This window comes from Oryzias latipes, chromosome 7 (genome assembly GCF_053564925.1).
Source record: "Oryzias latipes strain Hd-rR chromosome 7, Olatipes_Hd-rR_3.1".
NCBI lineage: Eukaryota > Metazoa > Chordata > Actinopteri > Beloniformes > Adrianichthyidae > Oryzias > Oryzias latipes.
Window position 1 is genome coordinate 17,235,847 of NC_136243.1, and position 20,650 is coordinate 17,256,496.

General features: G+C 40.2%; 1 protein-coding gene across 1 annotated transcript in view; it reads right to left on the reverse strand.

Moving 5' to 3' along the window:
* LOC101161556 (nuclear receptor coactivator 3) overlaps positions 1-9,431 on the reverse strand; it is a 68,170-nt gene extending 58,739 nt beyond the window's left edge. Inside the window, exon 1 of the mRNA XM_011477387.4 lies at positions 9,046-9,431. The gene's annotated coding sequence lies outside the window, so the exon portion shown is untranslated. The remainder of the gene's footprint in view (positions 1-9,045) is intronic.
* Positions 9,432-20,650: the final 11,219 nt, after the last annotated feature.

The following is a 20,650-nucleotide window of genomic DNA, read 5'->3' on the forward strand; positions in this document are numbered from 1 at the left end:
AGGATAAGACTTTGCTCTCACGTTTGTGATACATATCAACTTAATACTCCAGTAATGTTATGCTTTCTGCACCTGGAATAATGTTTAAAAAAATTAAATTAATGAAAATTAAAATGTATTTTTCTGTAGAAAATCAACGTTATATCATAAAATCCACAATCATTTACCACAGAAATAATTTATTTAACTTTTTTTTTTAACAACGCTTTTCATAAGTTTATAATATAAAAATTCAACATTTTATTGTTTAAAGTTCTACTTTTTTCACTAAATATTAAGTGAAAAGTGTTTGTCACAACCAAAAAAATTAGTTTTGAAAATAAATGTGTAAAGTAGATGCATATTTATTTGAATTCAATTGTGCCTGTACAAATAGACAAATAGAGCATCTCCAGACCTACTCTGATCTGCGTTGATGTGGACCCACTTTCCAAACTCTGTGAGGAATGGATTTCTTCAGAAGTGAATCAGCGCTGGGTGAAAAAAACGTTCTAAATTAAATTACCATCATATGTCCCACTTTTGAGGCCCAACCAATCAGAACCCTCTTTGTTCTTGAAACATTACATCTTTCCATCTTTCTTAATGGATGTCTGTAGAAGCATCTTTAAGCAGTCAGCTGATGCTGCAGCCCACTCCTCTGTCAATCTACTTATTTGTTCTAAATATTAACATTACTACAATTTGCGGCCACCCTGGACACGACCAATCCTGTCTGGCTTCAGAAGCAAAGACGGGTTTGGCCTGGTTAGTCCTTGGATGGGACTGAGACTATACTTTTGCTTTTTCTCTGCTTTAGAATCTGTTGGAAGTATGTTAATTGTGTAAACGGTTGAAGAATTATTGTAACTTAAGCTCCAGTGTTACAGGAATAGATTACTGCAACCACATGGTGGCACTTTCCAGTCTCTCCATATGCCTGTCCCAAGTCCGGTTAAAATCAGAGGTTTGGGTTGGGAAGGCCAACCGTAGTAGAACTGAAGCAAAGTCAAATGTTCAAATTGTGGTTTGCTGTAGCGACCCCTTAAGGGGGTGGCCAAAACTGAGTTTTACCTTAAACTTCAGCCTAAAATTTACCAAAACAATAGTCTCATCTGCTGATACAGCTCAGCTCTAAATTTGAGCCGCTCTGAAATTCTGAAACGCTGCTTTGGGCTTAGAGTTTGCTTGAACACTAATCTATTAGCCTAATTGCAGCTTTTTGTGTCAGTCTCTAATACATCTGCTGCCTAATCGTGTGGCACAGCAGGCACAAAGACAAGGACACTTAAACATACGCAATTCCGCTCTGTTTATCTTTTGAAACCAGAACACGAAAAAGTTCCTTCTCGTTCATTAGATCTAGTGATAAAGTCCTACCTCAAAGCAGATCTGTCTTTCAGCTTTAACCCTTGTGCCATCTTAGATGACCCCACCCTTACAATGACGTGTTCTCCCTACCATGACAAAGGTGGATAAAGGTGGAAAGATTTCATGTAATCCATGGACACCAGTGAGGTTCACAAATCATTGAAGAAAAAAAGTTCAGAGCACTGTCTAGTGGGTCTAGATGACCCAACTCCCAATGTTAAAGTGCCTAGGATAGCACAAGGGTTACAGACCCATATTTTTATCTAAAGTTTTCTCATGAGCCAAAACGTGACAAAGCACCTTTAGACCTGTTTTAAGGAACATCATATTTGCAACACAGTGCACGTTTCCATTGTGTTCTGAAGTGCAGGCCGACCGTGTGACTCACTGTTTGATGTCTGTCAAACCGTCTGCATGTTGACGGTTTCCAGTCAAAGAGACGCTCTAGCTGTAGTTTCACCAATGGGCTCTGTGGAAACCATCTATAGGGATGTATTGAACTGACAAAAATTTCAACAACCAGCCTCATCGCTACCACTCACCTCACTACAAGTGTCTTCCTAAGTCACAAAAACTGACATAAATGTCAAGATAGGTTTTTTTTTTCACCTTTCAAGATTTCAAAATCCCAGCCACCTCTGAGTACACCCGAAACAGTTCCCCAGCACATCACTGAAAAACACACACATGTTCCAACCCAAGGGATTCTGTAGAGCCACCAATCAACCTATGAAGCCTGTTTTTAACTGTGGGAGGAATCCGAAGTACCTACAGAAAACCATAATTTGCATAGAAATAACTTCCTGTGAATCAACAGTACACACCACTGTACAGCCTCTATACAATATTTATGTCAATGTTATGAAAGCCTATCTAAAACACTGTGTAAATGTTAAAAAACATTAAAGACTTCAAGGGGAAAAGTCCCCGTTAAGTTGATTTAAACAAACCTTTTCTTTAAGACACTTTTATTTTTTTAAAGTGAACCAAAACCAAAAACAGCAGGTCCACTCAACGTGACCAAGCACCCAAATCTTTGACAACAGAACAGTTTACTAAAATCTGCTCACAACCATTCAAACATGTTTTGATGAATGCTAGTAATGTTTTTTTTTTTTTCAAAATCAAAAGAGACCGGACACCAAAAAAGGAAAAACCCAAAAACTTAAGATGAACTAACAAGAATTCTTCCGGTATTACAATTCAGCTTTTGAAATGGACAAGAAAAACAATCATGCTGAAAAGGGAAAATAGTCTTACTTTTTTTGGTCATATGGGGTTGATTCACAAATAGGTCAGAGTTGTTTGTTTAGTGGTTACATCCAAGCTTTCCTCTTTGTGGAAATTTGGCCATGAGGAGTTTGAGGCCTTTTGGCGTGTTGTAGAGCATAAAAACTTCAGCTGATGGAACGCATCCATGGTTCTCCAGCCTATTGGTCAATGTTTTTACTATTGACCGTTTGTGAGATCTGGACCAATAGGTGTAGCATCACCCATTGAAAATGGTTCCAACAAAATGAAGTCAATTCAGTGGCCATTTGTTTGTGATATGGAGGCCGACATGTTGGAAATCGTCAGGAAGCAGCGTTTGCTTCAAGCTGGTCTGAGTTAACATTTCTATGGGAATGGCTTGTTGGAAATCCACACCCCTACCACTTGAAATGGAGCTCAGGGAAAGTCAAAAACATTTGAAACATTTGTTTGAGATCACATACTTTTGAGGCATCTGATTGGCCAGTTTATAACTTCAACTTCTGTCATTACTTCTGTCATGCAAACCAATCGTTTTTCCCTGAAGTTTCTTTTTCTTATTGATTGTTCTGTTTTTCTTTTGTCACCCATCCTTTGTGTGTTTGTATCTTTGAGCCTAATGCGGATGCTGCAAAAACCCAATTTCCCAAGCTGGGATCAATAAAGTCTCCATCTTATCCTCAATAGAAAATTATTATAGAAAAGCAAGAACATGTTAAAAAAGCTATCAGAGAAAGAATGATTATTCTGACAAATGGAATGACTGAGTAATGGCTGTATATTTCTCAACAGATGTATATGGGATTTTGGCTTATTGGAGCCAGCGGGTCCTTCCTCTTTGAAACACCAAGGGGGAGGGGTTACTCAGTCCAATTCTTATACAGTCAATGGTTTTTACAAAGTATCTTCCAGATCACCACGTTTTGCTGAACGACTTCTTTGACAAACCACCCCAAAAACCGTTGTGATGATTCATTCTGGACGTTTTATAAACCCCATGGCACTTCCAGACACATTCCATCCCACACACAGACGTCAAAAACGTCACAAACAGCTGATGTTCATAACAAAAACTGTCAACTAATCAACTTAAAAAAAAAAAACTCATCCAAATTGTTATTAGGGCGGATTAAATCCAGTCAGTGGATATCTGGAGATGTTCTGAGGAAACACCATAAAAGGAAAAGACGCTCTCCTTCATCTGAATAAAAATGTTTAAAATGCTACAGATTCATTTCTGTTTGACCTTTTGTCCTGTTGCTTCTGATGTGTCAACCACAGCTGGAGAGGAAAGCGTGTGAACTGAGCCACAAAAAAAGAAAGTAGGAAATCAAGTTATTACAGATGGAAGAAAGTATATCAGAAACAAGACAAACTTCAGCTCAAGATGGCCCAAAAGGCAAAAAATGCCAGGCTAAATTCCAGAAAGTCTGCAGACCCCACGCCAACCAAACTCCTCCTAGCACTGCCTCAGCTGGTGTGTGTCCTGCCTTCCTCCCAGCCAGCCTCGAGATCCCTGCCCCCAGAGCCTGACCTCGTCACCAGCATCCCTCGCTAACCCCTTTTCCCTATTTCTCCAATCAGCAAATATAATGCATCACTGTCACCCTCCTCCTACTCGTCAATGCACTCATCCCGCCATCCGCTTAGCGAAAACCCCTCATGGGATTTCCGTGTTCTCTTCCTTACGTGGAGGTGGTGGGCGTGTGCACCGACTGCAGCCACAGAGTTGACTCGAAATCTGTCGCAAGCCAGCTGCCTTGGGCTCCTGCCGCCAGACGTCTCCACTGGTCATAAACCAAAACAGTGATGCACCAAGCCAGAAGAAATTTTTTCTTTTTCTTTTAACTTGTCCTGTCCAACAGCTGGGCAAACAGATGAGAGCTGAAGGTCTCTTGTGTTGGATATATTTTACTTTAACAACAGGAGGTTATGAATCTTCTGACAAACCAGAGGTATGTCTGAATAAACCCCTTTTGTAATCGAGGCCAAAATGTATTAATTTTAATCATATTTGAAAATCTTTTGTGTTGGACCGGACGGAAAAGGAAAGGAGGGAAGAAGAGAGAGGGATGTTAGAGAGGGAGGGGATAGGAGGGTGATTATAGAAGGGGGGGGGGGGGGGGGTAAAACCATGAAGCAGCATAAAGCAACAAGTCACTGGATGTTTATAATCATTACAGTCAGGTTCAGATGTAATTCAAGTCTATAAGGATGGGGCCTGTCTACTCACACACACTCAAATGTTATAAACATATTGGCTCCAAAAATGTTCACTTGTCAACATGTATTGTGTAATACAACTAATGTTCACACACGATTGGGTGGGGCGATGTCCCTTAAATTGGCAGTTGACGATGTTTGCAGTAAACCATCGGGATGGACGATATTTTTCGTTATTATAAAATTATTATTCGTTATTTTACTTTATTACTTTATTTGTTTTATTTCCCAACTAATGACTCATCCGCAATGATCCAGTATAAACTGAGGGAAGTGACTTTAACGAGAAAAAAAAAAAAATAGAAAAGAAGTCGTCCGCTCCTGCACTTGATTAGTCAAGTGGACCAGCGGACAGAGAGACCGTGTCTCTGAGTAGAGCAGCCGGACTTTGTGATTGAGGGGAAGCGAAGATGCTTTGTTACGTGTGCGCTATGTGTGGGAGACTTCGGACTGCGATCTGTCTCGCAGCTCTAGGTGAGCGAGCTACCGAACTCAGGAGAACCAGGTCTCCCAGTAAAGGTGTATCTCCGGGCAGAGCTCAGACCTCCAGCTCACACAGCGGCTTTGGGGCGGTGTGTGAGCTTTTCAAAGCAGAAATGTCGCTCAGTCCTTAGAAACCATTCAAACAATCATATGGATTTGTGTTTCCAGTCGTGTCCTGACACGATGTTATTCCCACATATTTACGTGCAGCCAAGATGCAGATTGCAGCATTTCCCGCATGGATTGTGTGTTCATCAAAGGCTAAATGCTGTTAGCGCGTGTAAGCATTCTCCTAGCCCTGGCTTCTTCCAGATCCATTCTTCCACAAAAAAAAAAAAAAGCACAGACCACACGGATTAAAAATAAAATGAGCGAACAGGCGCTTCATAATATTCATAACATTAATAAAAAGCACATTTAGAAGCTCATCTCGTATATTACTGAGCTGCTGCACAAATGTAAATGGCAGCTTGTTTACAGCGGGACTCATTTCCTCTTCTGGTATTTTCAACACTACTGTGCATGCCCAAATGAATTAGTCCGACCGAAAGTGTGACCATGAGAACGTTTGTTCTAATCGTAAAAAGTTTTTCTGGGCCCATGTACATGGTTGAATTCTAATCCGACCATTGATCCGATCAAGATATTTTGCATATGTAACCGCGGCTACTACTGTCCAAACACTCTCCCCACCAAGGGGCCCTAAATGTCTAAGGTACAGTTAAAATTGGCGGGTAGGGCACTAAAAGGACCCCCCCCCATTAGGGCTCAGGTCTCCTCAGCCAAGGGGTCCCATCCCCGAAGCGCCGACCCTCCAGGCCCCACACCACCCACCCCACACAGGGAGTGAGGAACCAGAAAGCGCTGCCCCCCCAGAGCAAGCCCAGGCCCCCGCCCCCAGGTAAAGCCCCTGGCAGAGCTCTTCTCAGGCCTCGAGGGCCAACCAGCCGGGGCGACCGCCGATTACCTCAGCAGAGACCCCAACCCGTCAAAGCCTTTTCCATCTTTAGGTGGCGGACATGCACTAGTAAACAGTGGAAAAAGAAAAAGAAGTCCCTCCCTGCTTGTCCAGTGTGAACACCATGGACTAGATGTGCGTTCAAGAACCCACATTTAGCACATTCTTGAGCTTTATTGTTTCCCTCACTCAAATGTTCTTCAGTACAACATACGACTTGGTGTCATTCTGCTGTTTGCCTTTTTCTATAAAAGTTCATTTTTTGTTCTGACTCACGAATCTTTCAGGGGAGAATTGGTTCGCACTATAATTTAAAAGGTAAAGAGAAAAGTATTTTGGGCTTCTGCACAAAGGAGCAGTGTTGAAATACACTAACCATTTTTTTCCTGCACGCTCCAATCCACTTGTGACTCACGGCAGATTTATGGATGTACATATAAACTACAGAGGGACTTCATACAGGGTGCTTTCTCATCCTCTGGACAAAATAAAGAGGCGGACAACGAAAAATAATTATCGTTTGGAGGGATATCCAGATTTAGACGAGGACTTCGGTGTAATTAACTGGAGGCCGGCCGTCCCCTCACCTGCACTTCGCAGTGGCACAAGCATCATCGGCTCATCCATTCACCGTCTGTTTGCACACACTGAAGAGGAAGACTGCTATTACCCAGTGAGAGCTGGTGCTGTGGTACAGCTCTGGTGTCAGGCTCAAGGACACAGTGCTTTTTGCATGTGCACACACAATGCACAGACACACAACGCGAGACGCGAGCTGGCTGTTGTCAGCTCTGTGGAGCTGCAGGCTCTGGAAGGCAGTGCCAGTCTCTTCAAAAGACAATTCCAGAAATGCACCAAAAATATGCGAGAGTTTGAAAAAATGATCAGTAAAAAGAGCATAGAGCATTGAGACAGAAGCAGTCTTTTGTAGTATGGATGTGTGTTTAACTATCCTATAAGTCTTCTGCTGTCTGAAACCTGTAAGCTTACTTGTTGCTTCCTGCTTCATGTGAGCTCTTTGTTGGTTTAAGGGATAAAGTAGTTTACCAAAATGTCTCAGGGGGATAGCATTATAGAACAACTTACTACCATAGTTTTCATTTTAACAACATCTAATCCACCTGTGTGGTTATTCAGTTCTTTATTCCCCTTTGTGCATTGATTTAAGCAAGACTGATACTGAAGGATTTTTAACCTAATTTTAGGATTTAAGTGTAAAAAGATACATTCAATTATTAATAGTGGTATTGTTTAAGAGATGGCTAAAAATTGCTAAATCGAATGGATCTTCACAAAGAAAATGGAATTTCTTTTCCCATAAAAAACAGATTCTAATGTTTTGAAGCTACAACTGATTTTGTTGTTTTTATTAATCAAAGTTTCACTTTTTTTTAAATTAAATTAATTTGATGAAGTAAATTTAAAAAAAGAATGATTATAACGGATGTTATGCTACTATTTGGCGTTTGACGAATGAATGGTTTATTCCTAAATAATGTAAAAAATATTAAATTAAAATAAATCAGAAAATAGCTGAAATCTAGCTTGCACTGTTAGAATTTCCAAAAAATAATTTGGTTAAAAATCCTACCATCATATGGGATTTTTCTTAGGTTAAAACATGAGAAGGCCACAAGTTTTTTCTGGAGACCCTATGAAGCGTAAAAACATTAAAGCATTTACAATAAAAACATTTTTTAAATGAACTAAACTTGTAGGTTAGTTCGTTTTTATGCTAAATGTTATAGGGACCCATACAGTTCAAACATAAAAAATAAGAGATACATTTTAAAATAAAATTAAATCCAAACTATTATTTAGATTTAGGAAACTTTGTAAATTCAGTCAAACTAAAAGCATCCTATAATATCTGCTGCTGACATTATGTCAGCAAGCAAGCACTGCAATACCATTTAGAAATATAAGAAAACAGGTGATTTAAAGTTGATAAGGGGAAAGTCTATAATGTAGTTCATAAGACAAAGTTTAGAGTGGCTCATGATTTTATAAAGTACCACTGATTGGCCTTAAGCTCCACGTGAGCTTTGACCGGCTCAGCTGTCAGGGCCTCAGTGCTGCCCCCTGCAGGCGAGGTGGCCACATCATTGCAGGGAGCAGAACTAGAGGGGAAGAAAGGAGACTGAGGGTTCCTCGTGGGGGAAAGCAATATGAATTAATGTGTGTCCCCCACTTTAAAACATCGAGGCTTTTTGCACACAGTAGCCCCCCTCCAACATAAGACAGCGATGCGCTTCAGCCCCTCTAAAATAAATGACAATTAGGATCGAACATGATGCACAACGACGCACGGGGATTCTTCTGCTTGTTGAACCCGCGCGACCAAAACATTTCGGTCCGATTGCGCTCGCGATGCGGCAGCGCCGTTTCCAGGGAACGAGACAGCCACTACTATCACCATGTGTTACGTTCTCGTCTCAACTCTCCACAGTGGGTCCTATCGCAAAACTTCCCCGTGTTGTTCTAAGCCAGAATCGCTCCTGCCCTCCGCCGTGAACAACGCCGAACGAACGGGACCAGCTCCGCCACAGCCTCGTGCATCTCGGCACCGAATGACACTTGCACCTGGACGTGCACTTCACAGCCACGGACGAGCTGATGATTCCTCACTGTCATGCACTGTGCCCCTAACGCACCGATGCCTCTGCTACGCTTGCACCTCTCTGCGCGAGGAGCCCGAACTCTCATTTCTGTGTCTGCAAAGCCAAACCGAACCGGGCTTAAAGTGGCCACGCTGTCGCGAGCACGCGACGCTGTCTTACCTGGCTCCCGCGTCTCTCTCCCGGATCGATAATTTCTTCTTTACACCATTAACTCTCCGCCATCTTCGTCACTGTTTGTTTAAATGGGAAACGCTGCCGAAGCCCGAGGAAGCCTGGTCTCTAAGTTGAAGTGGTGCGTGGGCTTCTGGGTAAACGAGTTTCCCCAGGAACATGCCCGCCCCGCAAACAGACTGCGTCCACCGCGGAATTGGACTACAGGCAGGGACAACCACCGCACGGGGGAGGAGAAGGGGAGGCGGGGGAGCAGCACCGTCTGTCTCGCTGCCTGTAGACGGATGTCAGCGACGAGAGAGACGTTGGCAGCGTGTGAATGATTATTTAAGCGCCGAGCGACATGACAATCAGACTCCAATGGCGGCAAAGCCAGGAGGAACGTTCACGAAACAAGACTTCACTCATTAGACGAGAGGCTAAAACGTTTAAACCTTTAGTTTGGCACTTCGGCAGATTTTCATTACAATAATTTGCATGACGGGGAGTTTACCTTACATTTTGAAGACACGCATTTTTAAACACATATGTGTAAACAAATTTTCTGTATTAATGTTTTTACATACTGCACATGAAAATTTAGATTAAAGGTTGCCAGATTTGGTGAGGTGAAAATCTGTGAGGGCAAACCATCCAGTTCTTTGAACCCTTAATTTAACAACATTAAATGCAAATTAATAAACCAAATGAATATTTTATTGCAATGGAATACATTTAATTTTTTCACAAAGAAGAAAAACGAATTACATTTTAACCAAAATTACTGTGAATTTTATATTTAAGGACCAGAAATAAAATAAAGAAAATGTTTGTTGTTTTTTATTTACGAGCCCCTGATCAACAATCATAACAGTCAATTCAATTCACAACGGAAGGTGGACATTTAAATGCAGGCTGCATAAGGCTCACAGACCAGACTTTGGACATGCCTGATTTATGACATCACCCATTTCTGGAGAGTGAAAATGAAGCCTAAAGTGAGTTGACGAATAAAGTTTCTTGCATCTGCTTTAACGATGTTGCAAAAATGGCAAAAAGACAGTGTAAAAGTAGAGTTTGGAGCTTCTCTCATAAATATAATTTGCACCAAATTGAGCTAGAAAAAATGTAAACATCTAGTTTAAGAAAATTTTCAACTGTGCTTCTCACACATATTTATCAAAGAAATCCTTATGAATCCAAAACAGATTACTGAATCATGAATGCATGTAGGCAGTGTACCAGGGAGGTCAATGGTGAATTGCTCTTTTCTGCAACCAACCCCCAGTGGTTAATGGTGGAACTGCAACACATAGTTCTTCCTGGCTTGTCTCAAACTCAAAATGGAGGGTGGAAATTAAGAGTGAAAAGTCAGGAATCGGTCAAAATGGCTTGCGAAACACTATTTTTTCTGATAGCCGCTCCCACCATCATTTAGCCCCACTAAAAACACCTCAAATTACTCATCAACACGAATACATCCACAGATGATGACCAGGCACCTTAAATCCGTCCTCACATTTTTGGACGAAGCCATTCCATCAGATCACCCAAACGGGCCATGCTGCTTATCTGTAAAGAAGGAAAAAGAAGGAGGAACAAGAATAAGAAATTGGAATCATGGAAATAAAACCTTTAAATAAAGAAACAAGAGGCTTTTTTTTATTTAAGCAGAATTTTCACAGCTCTAAAAGATTTGATATGAATAAGACTAAAAAAGGCTTGGATTTTTTCCACCCTGAAGAGTTTTACTTTCCCTAGAAGCAAATTGCCCCCTTTGACTCTTTGGAAAGAATAACAGTGAACATATCGCATGTCATGTGAGAAATTAACAAATAAAACACACTTAGAGAAAATGAAAGCATAGAAAACAAGTTCTGTGTTTCTTAGCCCTCATTTTTCTATCATTGCCCAAAATAATATTGTGGTTTCTCAATGTCTATCAGATTTTGGTTCTATCAACCCAGAAGTACTTAGTTATCCAGAGTCAAAGTTGTTGTGATATTTGCAGATTTTATGAGGATTGCTCCCATTACTTTGGTTTTATTTCCTTTAGTTGTGTTCTTTGGATTCAGGTTAAATTCTGTTTTGATGTTTTCTCCCTTGTCAAAGTCATATCAGATTTAAGTTGCTCATTTATCCAAAGCTTTCTTCGGTTAGTTAATTATTATCCTCAGTATGGTTGAAGAATCTGGCTTTCGTTTAAGTTCCATTCTGTCTGCTGTTGTCATGCCTTTTGTTTCTCCTTTTGTTCTTCATATTGAAATTCAGATGTTTCTCTAATCATTCCAGTTTTAAGATTCTTTCTCCATGACCGGTCTCCTGCATTTTGGGTCGTACATGATTCATTACAGTTTTTTAATCGAATGTGACAAATCAGTTTGAATGCTAAATTTGCAGTGAAAGATAAGATAAGCTATCTTTATATTCGCCCCTTTTGTTCCTGTTTTCAAAACTTCATAAATGCCATCATCAGTTGAGAACTTTCTGGAAAAAGTAGTTTTATTTCCACACTTTCCTTAAAAAAATACTACAACATTAACAAAAAAACACATAACAGCCAACATGTTAGACTTTGACCAAAAAAATGGTGTTTGGAAAGTTTGTTTTAACATTTATCCTTTGTGGATGCCAAATGTGAAAGTCATTCAACAGAACATTATTTTAAAAAAGGGAAAAATGTATTTTAGTTTAAGAAAAAGCAGAAGAAAAAAAACATGATTCTCGTAGCAACTTGAAGAGACCATATTTTCTGCTGGAAAAAAATCAAAGACACATTTTTATACGTATAATGTCATTTCTACCTGCAAAGCGCTCCAACTTCTCCAAACACTATTTCATTGTTGATCTACAGTTATAGGCGTTATTATCATGATTTTGTGGAAAAGTAATTGTAATGTTAAAATTATCCATGCATGTCAGACCACATATCGGTCTTTGTTTGAGGAGCAATATATTAAAAAAGAAAAATTTAATCAGCTATATTTTATCTCTTATTTTGCACGAAAAATAAATCTAGCACTCACTTACAAATTATTTCTTTTTTCATTAAAAAAAAAATTCAGCCCAGGTTTATTTTGAAAAAAGATTTTATTTTTGATTTTATAATAATAATAATAAGAAGAAGAATTGATACTTTATTTACCCCACGATGGGGAAATTCTTCTCCGCATATTGACCCATCCCCTGGGGGGAGCGGCGAGCTGCAGACTAGCCGCGCTCAGGGGGCAACAGCTGGCTGGGGTGAGCGGGGATCAATCCGCCAACCCTTCGGTTGTTGGACGACCTGCCTGAGCTAAACTGCCGCTCATAGTTGAAAGTAACATGTAATTTGTGTCAATGAACCACAAAATATTGTGATAATCTGGTCTAACAACATGAGGAAAAGACGTGGAAGCTTCCCAATGAAAGAAAACCTGTGACAGAATTGTTTTCGTTTGCTGCTTTTATTGTGAAATTTAAAACAGTATTAATAAACTTAAAGCAAGTCTTTGTAACAGATTGTTGCAGTTGCAAAAGCTGAAATGTGGCCCCACATCCTGCAGTTTTTTCCCTGGAATGAGCCTTTGTTGAGCAGACTTTGTCTCACTGAAGGACTCCTTCAGGCCACCTATCTTATAGATGAGTCCCATACGTGAGCTCCATATGCGAGCTGGAAGGGTCAATGTTCAGCGGTGACGTCGGAACTGCGTGGCCTATGAACCGGGACACGTCAGAGAGGCGCTCCGACTGCTGCCAACACTCACAAGGCAGGAACAGATAGCACCAAAACCCATCACCATGGAGATTCCAGGCAGAAAGGAGCCCTGAAAGACGGACAGATTCACGTGCAGGCGCATGGACACATGCAAAGTGAATAAGGACCCTGTTGAGTCGACAATAGTGGGAATGAAAGACGAAGAAGAGGGAAGCGAGACGAGATGATGAGATTGCGGAGTTTAGTTGGAGGCAGTTGGTGAAGGCGTGAGGACATGATCACATATTATGATAGATGTGCCTATTACCAGAGGAGAACGATAAAAGAGGGAAAACCGAAAGGTGTTAAAGAACACAAAGTGGAGAAAAAGAGGAGAGAGAAGGAAAGTGTGAAATTGTAGGTGTGATGAAGGACAGGAAGAAGTGTTGATGTTCAATAGAATAGAAATAAAAAGCCAGATGAAACTGCACTATTTTGATGTGAACATTGAGAAAAAGAAAGACTCAAAGGGGAGGTAAGTCGGACGGCATGAAAACAAGCTTGATCAGAATTTAAAAGTCTCTGGGTTTGTAATTACTCATCTTTCAAGATGAGTCACAAATGAACCGAAACCTCCAGTTTCAAGAGTCTATAGACTTTGGAACAGAGGATGTAAAGGATTTAGTAACAATTTTAGTTCAAGACAATGTACAGTCTTGACACAAGAACTGTTGGTGAGACATCTGTGTGCTTTAAACACTCCCATAGAGAAGGCCAAAGACCTCAGTTCTGTCTGGTAGATAAACTGGTTCCTTTGGTGAGTGGTCAGTCAGTTGGTTAGCGCAACACATTTTAGGATCATCATTTAAAAAATGCCACAAAACATGTTAAAAAACCACCACCAGAGTGGGTCTTTAAATGTTTGAGTTTTTTCTCTGGTATCAAAAATTCAGGACAAACATTTTTAGGTCCCAAGGTGTTAAGGTAATAACAGCTTTTCAATTTTATTGAATACAGACCTGTTTCTAACATATATTTCTGTGTCCTTTAGGTACACACTATTCATGATCAGCTGCACTCTGATAATAAGTCTAACTGCTGTATATTGAGGCAGACAGGTCAGCATTCCGATTTTAAGGATGACTGACACCAAGCTCAGCATTAATTGAATCTTTATAGTTAATTGGAAAACAAGGACATAAAAAAGCAAACAAGCTTATTATATTTGAAGATGAAAAGTGATTTTTTTTGTCCGCTCCAGCATTAATGTGCTGTAAGAGTAGTCATTAGTGAGTATTATCTCTGTGAAATCTGTTTATCCACCTTAATCTCTTGATTTGTTAAGGATGAGTTTTAGTGTGCTCTCTGAATGGTTGAACACATGAGACAAGTAAATAAAAAAACTAAAATATTTAATGAGTTCTAAGATTAAAACATCTTCCTGTGTGCATGGCTTGATTTTATTTTAAAGGCACGTATTACATTTTTGCAGATAAATCACATTTCTGCACAACACGACAATCAACAGATCTTGCCATTCTAACCTTTGCCCGTCAGCCCCGTTACCCTGAATGGTGCTTTGTTTCCAAACTTTGAATTCTACACATCAAAAGGTTTTTTAAATATATTTTATGAGAAAAGTATTTTTACAAACTTCTACAACCTGTCAATGGATCAAGAAGCCATTTAACTTTAAATGTCATGTTCATTTTTGACACCTCACCTGAAATAATCAATATACCAAAGCAATGTAGTCCTCAATAGGGTGTATGGAGTGTACTACTGGGTGTACCTGATGACCTCAAGAAAGTACAGCAAAAACAAAACATAAGTGGCATTTTTTTAATCCCAAAAGCCAGATATAATGACCAGGGTCAGGTCACAGAGGCCTTTGATTGCCACCCAGACTACATTACACCACCCCATTTTGAGCTTTCCTGTGGGTGGTGGGCCCACAAGGGAGTGATACCACATCATCCCATTAGGTGGGTCCATGGGGAGGGCCACAGCCACCAGGTGCTCCCGTGAGCCCCCACCCCAGGCTCGATGACCTCAATCTGAATCTTGATTTTGTCTACCCAAAAGGGTTTTTGTGTGCTGCTCATCCCCAAGGACTTGTCTGCCATGGAGACCCTACCGGGGGAGTTAGCCCCAGGCAGCTTGGCTTCTAGACTCTACTGGGAGCTAAGCTCTCAAACTCCCCCACCACGTTAAGGTGGAATTTCACAGTGGGGCTCCTCCACATTGAAAGGAGCCAGTTGAGGTGACTCAGGCATTTGGTTCAGATGTTTCCTGGACGTGTCCCTGGGGAGGTGTTCTGGGCACGTCCCACCGGGCAGTGAGCCTGTGGAAGACCCAGGGGAATCCCTAGGAATTCCTAAGGATTCCCCCAGAGGAGCTGGACGAAGTGGGCAGCGAGAGGGAAGTCTGAGCTTCTTTGCTCAGATTGCAGCCCCTGTGACCTGGTCCTGGATAGGGGGAAGAAATTCAATGAATTGATAAATATATTTTAAATTTTTTATCTTTTTTAAATTTGACAGATGCAACATATTTTTTTTGTTTTTTCCCAGTAGGAAACATTTTGCACTTTTATTTTATTTTTAATTCTTTGACTTTCCATTTTTTCTTCTAAAAATCAATCAGATGTGTTCATTGTTTTTTTAAAATTCTGCCTTTGATTTCTCTTAAACTCCATGTGTGAGAAAGGTGCCAAAGAGATCAGGCTGCTTTGCTTCGGGGGTATTTCACTAAAAAATAAAAATCTTTCACAGGGGGGTTCATTACAGTGGGGTAAATTATTGCAAAAAGATTAAGAACAACTGCAGTAATGAGTGTAAGCAAATGCTGCAATTCAGCCAGAAGGAATCAGTAAGAATGTGCAAAAGCAAAGGATAATTGTTTAATTCTTTCAAAGTGGGCACTTATGATTTAATGAAATTAAAATGTCATGCTAGCTAAACTGAAACAACATTTCAAGCAATTTCAGATCTTTGATTGCAAGACATTTCACTGAAATCTGTTTACTGAGCAGTTGAATGCCTATGAGAATGTCTGCTAATGAAGCTAAATGAACATTTTTCTGTTGATTCCTGAAGTGAAAGGCTGACATTCCTCTGCTTTTTAAATGGTGCTCAGAAGATAAGAGTGAGCCTTTCACAACCAGATGGCTGAAGGTTAGTGTCCCATGATATCTAAAGAAACATTTCTGTTGTTTTCAGTGTTTATCATTTAGAAAAAAGAACAATCTATGAGGATGCTGGAAGAAAAAAATGGTAATAGTTACCATAAATACGGGGGGGGGGGGGGGGGGGGTGTGAAATGAATAAACACACAATAGTGTCACTGCAAAAGTATCTGAGATCACATTTAAACATTTTAGAACAACAGATTTAACGGTCAAAGATGGCCAAGTAAAAGTCAGCAAACATGTTATGAAGACATTCTATGAATGGGAATTCTGGAGACAGATATCAAGTCTCAGGAAGGTGAGAGGAATAGGGAAGCTGCTTAAAATTCCAAACAGGTAGGAAAGAGCCTTCAGGAGGGTAGAGGAATATCTTCTATCACACACACGTTCATGTCGATCCTTCTGTTTCCTGATGACACAATGCATTCCTCAGCCCTTCAAGTGATGTTAGTCAAAGCAACCAGCAACTAGACTTTGGCTGATTTCACACTGAGATAGTCCCAGTTTGAATGGGGGGGGGAATGCAGATAAACGTTGCCGCGTCTTTTTGTTTGGTTTCCCACCCAAAATGATACAGTTCCATCAGCTGCGAGTTATGGGGGCAGTATTGTCAATCCTGAAAGTTCTGAGTTTAATATGATTTAAAGAGGTCAATCAGAGGTCATTTGCAAGGGAAGCAACATCTACCTTTCTCCAGAAGACCAGGGTTCACTTGTTTGATCTGCATCAGACTTTAAGGGCGTTCTTTAATGACTCCTGCGGGTCCACAACACCAGTGTGTTTACCCTTTAAGTACAACCCATAGTAAAGACCCACTCCTTTCATCTTACAAGCTATTCTAAGTGTTCCCAGTGGTTTTTTTAATTATGGTTATGCTGAATCAAAAACGTTTCTGTAGAACGGCACACTTTCATTAAAAAAGTGTGGGCTGTGACAAGAAGAGGCAGAGGGCTGGATCCAAGTGCAGCAGGTTTATTAGCTCAGCTAAAAGCTCAAAAAGCTAAATCAGGGTCAGGCAGGTGGGGGTCAACAGCCGGCATGAGATCATCAGAGGAGAGACGGGGTTGTCAAGATCCAGGCGAGAGTCGGGGCAGGCGGCAGGCGGCTGTGAGGCAGTGAGGCAGTGAGGCAGCATCTGAGAAAATTGTCACAAGAACATGTTAAAAACGCCAAAAGCACAATTTTTTTTTTTTATCAGAGTCGGTCTTTAGCAACGACACCCAATTCAACCAAACGGAGCTCCTGTTTTCAGGACCAGCTGGAGAAATGATATTTCTCAGATGGCCTTAAAGTGCTTCCGTTCATCTGAAAGAAACGGCTGCAGAGAGCTTTGACTTTTACTCCCTTGAAAGCTGAACCCAGAAAAGTGGGAGACAATGGATGTTGTACATTTATGAGAAGCTATATATACCTTTGTACAGTAGTGTTTCTATGTTTTATAAAAGAAACTAGTCACATTTAGATATTTATAAAAAATATAGCAAAATAGTCACTTATATTTATACCCCATTCTGAGGCGACAGTACATTCATAGTATTATGCAAACGGTAAAGTGAATACCGGTACTTTACATTCTGTCAAAGTGTGATATCTTTATTGTCTTCCTATAAATAAATTACAACATATTACAGAAATGTCAGGGTCCTACCTGCTTTTGGAGATACTATATGTTGGACTATTTCCCCCCTAACTGTCTCATATTTTGTCTTGGATTTAGAATTAAAAACAGATTTATTGAAAAATTTCTTTTTACTAATTAGACACAGTTTAATTTTAAGGGTCACAACATGATCAAAGGTGAAATTTGACACCTTTAATTGCCTGATAATTTTATAAAACTATATTAAAGACATAAAAAACAAAAAACACTTCCATCTTTGTTGAAAAGAAAACATCAGAAAAAGAGAACGTTTATCAGGTAATACTTAGTGTCCATGTTTGTGCTTCTTCTCCCTTAAATCTGTTTTAAAATGACATTAATAGAAGAGTTGGTTCAACAAAAAGAAAAGTTCAATAAAAGACATGATGGTGATTTAGGTGACACCAACACATGGCCAACAAATGACTTTTCCCTGCCTCCAGTTTCGTTTGTGAAACTCAGCCTCCATTATAGATTCGCAAATCAATGTGACTGGATTAAACAGATAAAGTGCAGAAATGGGGTCAGTTGTTGAACGGCTAGCTTCAAAGCCTCCACACTGTTCGAGCTTCAGTTCTGTAAAAACAATAAAGCTAGAGCAGGACTATGACTTAAAGAAAGGCTGTGTGCTCTTTATCTCAACGGCTGTCTGTCGAAGCAGGTAAAGCCTTAAACTGTCTGTTGACACACGCTGACCCTGTTTGTCCTGCCAGTTGTCCTGTTTACCAAGTGTGCCAGTGCAGCTCCATGTGCACTACAGTGTATTGCACAACTACATGAAGATGTCAAACAAGGAAAACATGGCTGAAAGTGGAGCCTGGACCTTAGAAGGCCTTTAAATGGATTTAGATGCTCCTCAATCTGTAAAAGCAGTAAAGAAAGTATGCTGACCTCAAAACAGAACATCAGGCTTCCGTTATGCAAAGAGCCTAGCAAAATCAAAGTGATTATTTTAAACAGATTTTCTTTTCTTTCTAAAACTACTATAATGCTTGTTTTTTGGTCATTGTTTTAACATCTTAGGGTTATTTTTCTCATGATGGAGGACAGGAACAGACAAAAAATTGCAGTCTGAAGCTCCCTGCTCTGCTTAATTCTGATGCATCAGATTGCAAACAAATGGATTCATGGGCGTCTTTGTTTTTCCTCGCCTGAGCTGGAATCTGGCTCAAAACTGTAAAGCTGAATATCTCCGATATTGCTCGCCATTTTTGTTGCACCAGTAATTAATTTTGGGTTGTTGTAAGGGACTGTAAGCTAGTGGGAGAGAGAGTGTCAACAGATGGAAAGGGGGAAGTAGAGGCAGGCTTATTTCACACAAACTCAGAGGCAAATTTCTACTTAACTACTGCTGCTCTGCAGAAACTATGTCCTAGAAAGCGACACAGGATTCTTAAATTTGGGCAAAAAATAGTAATCCTGTGTAAAAAGATCACTGGGAACAATTTTACAGAAGATCAAAAGATGATTGGAGTAGAGCTTAAACATTAATGTACTCATTTTAATACTTACAAATATGTCAGATGGGGATGAGAAAAAAAATAAAAAATTTTACTTCTTCTTTTCCTCCTCCAAATGTTTTCTCCTCTTTTCCACCCTCTTGATTCCTGGTGTGCACCTGCTCCATCATTGCCCTCACCTCCACCCCCTTTTTTAATGCACCCAGAGGTCAAAGAAGCACAAGCATCTTGGGCCTTCCTCCATGGAAGCACCTCAGGTGGACACAACCATGAAAGCAACAGCTGCTTTTGCTTGTAAGAAGAAACTCTAAAAACAGCAACCAAGACCGTTGGGTGATAGAAACACTCACCGTCTCCGGTACTTCCAGGAGATCACACACATACACACACTCCTGTCCTGCTAATTGTTGGCTATTAGTCTCCAAGTCTGGGATTACTTGTCTTATTAAATCCAGAATTCAAAATGAGCTCCGTTAAACAAGAAAGTGCTCTAATTTTAATGAATCTAATTTATATGGAAATTGCACATAATTCTGACGATTCAGCAAGAGATTTATCCTCCCTGGGAAAGGCGTAGAGGACTGCAGAACAAAACAGAGATTTTTTTTTCTTGTTGTTGCAGTTTCAGTCAAAGATGAACACTGCAGTGTTTTTGTTGACTCGCCTTAGATCAGGTTAGAGTTTGAAGCACACCTCTAGAAGGTGAGGGGGTCATGCACGCCTGCTCTGGGCACAGTCAGCAGCACCCCTGTGAGTGTGATGAAGAGCATGTGAATGAACTTCTATCCTTGTGCACCCCCTGCAGAGCTGCAGCCTGCCTCTGTGCCTCGCTCTGATCAATCAAGCTGTCTGATTGCCTGAAGAAAAGCCATTAGTCTGAAACAACACAAGACATTAGCTGTGAGCGCCTGTCTCCTGTCTGTGCCGGGCTGATTCCTCACCGCTCGTGGATGAAGGCCGTACTGACTGGCCATTTGATTCCAGATAACAGTAATAAAATTTTTACACCATTAATCTATGTGTAAATGCATGTGGATTCCTTTTTCCTGTTACCTTTTGTCTCTTTTAAAGCATATTTTGTAATCAAGCCATAACATGACCACATCTTTCTCTGAGGGAAGAGGTTCGGCGTTGCCCCCTAGTGGTGATTACTTAAAGATCTAAGGATGGCAAAAATGTTCTATTGTCACAGGACTAAAAAAATGTGGGAAAGGTTTCCAAACACACTCTAGCAAAATGCAAATGATTAAAAAAATGTAAGATAAAATGTAATTAAAAAAAATCTTTGATTTTGCTTCAGAGCTCCTCCCTAAAATGACCTTTAACCTCAGTTTGAGATTAAATTGGGAAAACAAACTTAATACTGTTGAAATATTCTGTCCATGCAGCATAACCCCTTTAATTATTTATATATAGAAAAGCAGGTAAAATGTGAAACCAGGATAAGTTTAACCACATCCGGAAACAAGACTTCATGACAGAGGAGGTATCAGACAATTATTATCTGCAACCTTTATAATTTACGGTGCACTTTTGCAACCGCAATCTTTCAGCGTCCTTTTGCCTCCTGTTACCTTGGAGACAAATGCATTATTCAGTGTATGCCCTCAAAGACAACAATGGAAACAAATTAAATGATCAAATGATACAGG